Here is a 6446-nt window from a genome sequence, read left to right on the forward strand (position 1 = left end):
CCAGAAAAGATACAGGCGGTCATTGACATGAAGTCACCCCGCACTATCAAAGAAGTACAAAAAATAACCGGTTGTCTGACGGCATTGGGGAGATTCCTCAGCCAGTCAGGTGAAAAGTGCCTTTATTTCTTCCAAGCAATCAAAAAGAAGACTAGATTTGAATGGGGGGAGGATGCTGAGACGGCCTTCCAAAAGTTGAAAAAACACTTGCACTCATTGCGCCAAGTCTTGTTAGCCCTTAACCGCAGGAGGTGCTTTACATGTACTTAGCCGTCTCATATCATGCCCTCAGTGCTGTTCTCCTTGCTGAGAGAGACGTCATTCAGCTCCTGGTCTATTTCATTAGCCATGTTCTTTGAAATGCTGAATTACGATACCCCATGGTTGAAAAAAATTTGGCCTTGCTCTTTTCATGGCAATCAAGAAGTTGAAACCTTACTTCTTGGCACACTCGGTAGTGGTCTAGACAGATCAACCCCTCAAGTAGCCAATGACAACTCTGGAGTCATCCGGCAGGATGCTCAAATGGGCTATTGAAATGCAAAGTCTTGAAATCTCTTTCAAACCAAGGAAGGCAGTGAAGGGTCGGGCGTTTGCCGACTTCATTTTCGAAATGACAAGGTCGGCTGACCCGAGGAATCTTGACCAGGTTTGGAAAGTGTATGTAGACGAGAGATCTACAATGAACGGCTGTGATGCAGGCATTATATGTCAGTCCCCTAAAGGGGACAAGTACAAATATGTACTACGGTTCAAGTTCCAAGCATCAAATAATGAGGCAGAATATGAAGCCCTGCTAGCCGGTATCCGCATGTGTAAGGCAACAGGGGCAAGAAAAGTTAACGCCTACTCTTATTCACAGTTGGTCGTTAGGCAATACCATGGTGACTATGAGGCCACTCATCCGGCTATGATCAAATATTTGCAGGCGATCAAAGAAGAGGCTAGGATACTTAACGAATTTCATCTAAGTCAAGTGCCCAGGTCAGAAAACTACCAGGCAAATGCTCGCTTTAAGTTAGCATCATCCGCCTCCTATGATACGCCTAGGTTTGTCTTTTGGGAAGTTATGGAAAAAAGAAGTATTGAATAAGATCCCATAGGAATTCTGGACCAAAGCTTAACCTGGATGGATGACATCCGGGCTTATTTGGCAGACGACACTCTGCCGGATGCATACCAAGAAGCGATTGTAATGAAAAAGCATGCTGCAAACTTTGAGATTCATAAAGGAGAACTTTTTAAAAAGGGTTATCTGCAGCCATTAATGAAATGTGTCACCCTAGAAAGGAGGAAGGAGGTACTAGAGGATCTGCATTCGGGTTTTTGTGCATCCCACATAGGCGGCAGGTCCTTATCAAAAAGGGTCAGGCGGAAAGGCTACTTTTGGCCCACTCTTGAGGCAGACGCCATGGAGATGGTGAATAAATGTGACAAGTGTCAAAGATTTGGCAAACTCATACACCCATCCGGCTACTGATCTTACGGCAATTTACAGCCCAGTACCATTCGCCAAATGAGGCATGAACATTTTGGGTCCATATACGCCTGCTACAGGCGGACGACAATATGTTCTAGTCTCTGTTGACTACTTCACCAAATGGGTAGAAGCAGAGGCGGTCAAGGGCATAAAGACAAAGGATGTCATCTCCTTCATTTGGAGGAATATTATCACCTGGTTTGGAATACCTATGTCTATGGTCTTTGACAATGGCCCTCAGTTTGAGACGCCTACCCTCAAGAATTGGTAGGGAGATGAGTTGCCTCAACAAGCTTATCTCATACGGCATTAAGAAGAAAATTGAAAGGGTGGGCGGTCTATGGGCAAATGAGTTGCCTCATGTCCTGTGGGCCATCAAAACAACTAAAAAAGGGCAACCGGTGAAACCCCGTTCTTATGACATACGGCGCGGAAGCCGTCTTGCCTATTGAACATTATGAGCCGACTCTTCGTGTCATGCTTTATGACGAAGAGGCTAACTGGGAGGCCATGCGGCTAGCATTGGACTCACTCCCAGAATGAAGGGGCAATGCCGCCTTGCGTCATGAGATTTACCGTCTGAGAATGACAAGAGCCTACAACAAAAGAGTACACAAACGGCCTTGAAAGTGGGGGACTTTGTGTTCCGAAAAATGGAGACAACCGGTAGGGCAAATGAGCAAGGAAAACTGACTCCCAATTGGGAAGGCCCCTACCGGATTTATGAAGAAGTAAGAGGCGGCACTTACCGCCTGGGAACTCCAGACGGCAGGCAGCTAGCCAAAACTTGGAATGTAGACAACTTACAAAAGTACTACTTCTAAGACTTCAAACATTTTGTTAATAAAGTTTATCAATGAAAAGTTGTTCTTTATATTCAATCATATTTATTGCTTTCTGTATAAAACACCGTCTGTGCAATTTACAGACGGACTTGTAAAAATTTTACGTCTGCTCCAACATGAGTAGATATGAGCGAAGTCTAAAAACTTAGCAGCTATGTGTTGTTCCTTATAGATCAACTTGGTGAGGCCAACAGCCAGATGATATCAAAAAAACCGTCTGCTCCAACACGAGTAGGCAACCAGCGATGCCCATTCGGGTGAATTCGTCGTAGAGATCATCTCCCATTCGAGTGGCACATTGCTCTATAAACCTAAAAACAAACGACCCTACCGATTGTCTGGATTAAGATAACTCGCAGTCGTTTGAATCATCAAGAGAGACCAGGATACCATAGATTACCACCTGTAATGCAACCAACGGCAACCGGTAATCATCTTGGTTGGATAGAACCTGCTGTGGCTCAAAAGCACTACAAACGGTTAAATTTGAAGATCTAAGCTAAGCTAGAAACTTAGTAGCTAAAACCTTGCTCGTTTAAAGCAATAACACACGGTCAATTGCCTTCTTCTACCAAACGATAATTCGTTAGCTTCAACAAGAGCAAGAAATTCGGCGAAGCCCTCAGGGTGAATTCGTCGAAGAAAACAATTGGAAGACTCATTAACCCTCTGAGGATTAACTCACAGTCGATTGACCAGAACAATTTAAGGTGCGACCAATGACCGTTTTATATTCAGTCTGGATGCTCATTGCACGACTGTCCGCTTTGTTTAAGGCAATCACCTTGGTGATTGATCCACTCTTAAAACCAAGCATACATCCGTCCAGGGGAAAATACATCAGGTACATCCGATAAACCGCATGTACTAGGCTACGTACTTGGCAAAAAATACACATGTTGAAAATTGCAAAAATTGGAAAAATTAAAGCAAATTTGACAAAACCGACTCAATCCAGGAAAAGGAAATTGTTAAAAGTACAACAAAACTACTCGGTACACAGGCCGAAAATACAGACAACTACAAAAATTTATATTTACTAAGGCGGGGGCGCATCCTTAGCAGACGGAGCAGGAGTGGAGTTCACCTGGGCTTCATCCTCTTGTTGCTCTTCTTCCTCCCCATCCTCCCTGGCGCCATCAGCAGCCTCCTCGCCGTCCGAGAGCTCTTTCTAGAGCCACTCCTGAAACGGCTTTGGCTCCGGCTTCCCCTTTGCCCTTGCTAAGAGAACAAGATCTTCGTTCTGTAGTCCAGTACCCAGGCGTCATACTCAGCATCTGGATACATAAGCTCCCAGGCCATTTTCATTCAGTCCTTGTAGTCTTGCTCATTTTCTTCAATGAGTTGGTTCTACTCAGCCTCCAAGGTTGCCTTGAAGTTGACCTGGGAAGCAGTCATCTCCTTCTTCAGACGGCTGACGTCTGCTTTGAGAGTGGCATTTTCCCGGCTGGTTTCCTCTAAGGATTTGAGGCCCATATGAGCAGCTTTGAGCTCTGCCTCAGCTCAAGTTTAAGGCCTTTAGGTTGGCCTCAAAAAGAGCAGTCGTAAGCTGCTTGATGGAGTTTGCCTGCGATAGGAGCTCAGCTTTAGTCTCAAGGTCATGTATTAACATTGAATATTGAGCTACATTAGTGGACTCAGGCGCCTCTCTTTTGGCCTGCCTTACCTCTTCTCGCTTTTGAGCATACGGCTTTTTCAGTCCTTCTACTCGCAGCATCGTTTGTATACATGCTAACGATGTTAGAAAAGCAACCGGCAAAAAACTTGGAAAAATGTGAGTAAAGTTGTTATACTTCACACAACATAGCAAGGATGTGGTCGACGTTAAACGTTTGTATCCCGGGAATGGCCTCTTTGTCCTCCTTTGGGACAACCCTCAGCATGGCTTTGGAGTACTGCTGCACATCCGTCCACCGGGGGATCGATCTGCACCAGAAGGTAGAAACGGTGAGAAAGCTACATAAGCGCCACCAATAGACTGTCGGCTTCCTGAAGATCCTTCCGATTGTAGCTGTGAATGCGATTTGACCCACATGGGCCATCCCAACTCAAAGGGAGAGTTGAAGGGGTCAGCAGTACCTTGGGGATAAGGCTGTGGGCTTAAATTGCCTATAGTCGCTGCAGAACCGCTTGCAGCTTTAGGTGGCTGGCCACCCTTCGGCACCTTAGAGGCACCCGGCTGGAAAAAAAGGTCAATCCCCACACTAATATTTCTAATACTCTTTCCCCCAACGGTCAGACGACTTTTGTCAAGTGGTACCCTGGAAGCCGTTTGAGCAGACTTTGTTTTTCTGGATTTATTGGAGCTGGTGACCTCGTCACCCGACCTCTGTCTGAATAATTTGGAAAGGGATTTAGGATCTCCCCTGCCTTCATCCTGAAAAACGAACCAAATGTTAAGCATACAGTCGGAACCAGGCATTAATCATACAACCGACTCATTACTGCCTATGTACATAAATAAGGCCAATGGGGAAGAAGCTAGGGCGGGCGGTTTATACCTGGCCTTTAGCCGCCAGCGCGGCTATCTTCTTCTCCGCATTTTCCCTGCGGATGTCTGCTGCAGAACGAGCAGGCGTTTTGGTTTCTGGGAGCATCCTTCTGGTGTTTTCTGCAAAAAGAACTGTCGGTTAGACCATCAAGCAGGCAAAATAAATCACAAGTTAGAAACACTAAAGACGGCGTAATGTTGCCGGATTCATGCTATGTAGGGTTTTGTAGTGACCCTCACTATGCGGAATAAAACCCCCAGGACCTGCCCCCATAATTAATGCAACTAATACAAGCAAAACATAATTAAAAACATAATTAAGAGAAAGGATAATAATAATACCCTCGACGCGTGCTTCGCTCTTGCACCGTGCTCTTACTTCAACCTCGATAATGCGAGGCCTCAACGGGATCGTACCCTCGAACCCGACCTTATCGTCCTAAGCCTCGAAGGTTAGTCAAGGCCCGGACAAAATATAAACTTGGAGTTTTACAAATTTCAAGGTATGCTCAACAATGGAGTTTCCTTTACTTTTCCACTTAAGTCTTTTTTTTTTCCAAAAGCCAAACCCTTGGTATTTATAGGGAAAAGGGACTTGAAACCCTTGTTCATGATCAATGTGGGATCATGTGCAATTTTGATGATTTAATTAATTCCAAATTAAATAATTAATCAAATGCAATCACCATGCAACAAGTGTCAAGGGGAAAGAGAGTTAGGTGAGGCTCAAGGCATGGGAGGGGTGGACCATTGCCTTGCTCCCCAAGGCTTTGGTTGGTCCCCATATCCTGATAAAACTGGCACCAATGCTTGCTCGGCTGGCAGCCAGCTAGCACGCCAGCTAGTGCTGCCAGCTAGCACCAGCCAGCAAGCTCGCATCACCCCAGCCAGCATGTGCGAGTTGTGTTGGGCGATGCTCGTGTTGATGCTGCTGCGTGCCACTGCTGGGCGCTGCTAGCTTGGCACTCTTTCTTGCTCGCACTCGCATTCCCATGCCCTCGCACTCCCAGCATGCGTGCTGCTAGCGAGCCACGCATGCTGGGCATCGCCTCGTCAGCCACACGCACAAGCATGCGAAGCTTGGTGCTGTGATGCTTCGATGGCTTGCACGCATGCGCCTACACGCATGGCCTATCCATGTGACAGTTCCATGCTTGTGCTGCGGTTGGTGCGACAACCCTAGGCACATGCACACGCACCAGTGCCTAGCACTACGATGATGTTGCGCTTGTGCGGTGGGCTATGCGAAGGTGCTGCCATGCCATGCGAAGGCTGCGATGGGCTGCCTCGTGCGCCTAGCACCCATGCCTCGCCTAGCATACCATGGTGCGCCTAGCACACACATGGTGCACCTAGGCTTGGGATAAACTAGCCTAGCCTAGCACTTCACATGGCTAGGCCAATGTGATTCTACGGCTATGCTCGTGCTTGTTGCTTGTGATTTTGCGGCGCTCAGCCTCGACGCCCTAGGCTCAATATCCAACGTCTGTGTTCGTAAAACTCCGAAGACTCATTAAATCCTTCGGATTGATTCGTCGTATCGGATCGGTTGTTCGATTGGGTTCGACCCGAAGGGTTCAGTTAAGATTAAGCTGTAATATTAATTATACCTTAACATTACGGATCGGAA

This window comes from Chenopodium quinoa, unplaced genomic scaffold (genome assembly GCF_001683475.1).
Source record: "Chenopodium quinoa cultivar QQ74 unplaced genomic scaffold, ASM168347v1, whole genome shotgun sequence".
Classification (NCBI taxonomy): domain Eukaryota; kingdom Viridiplantae; phylum Streptophyta; class Magnoliopsida; order Caryophyllales; family Amaranthaceae; genus Chenopodium; species Chenopodium quinoa.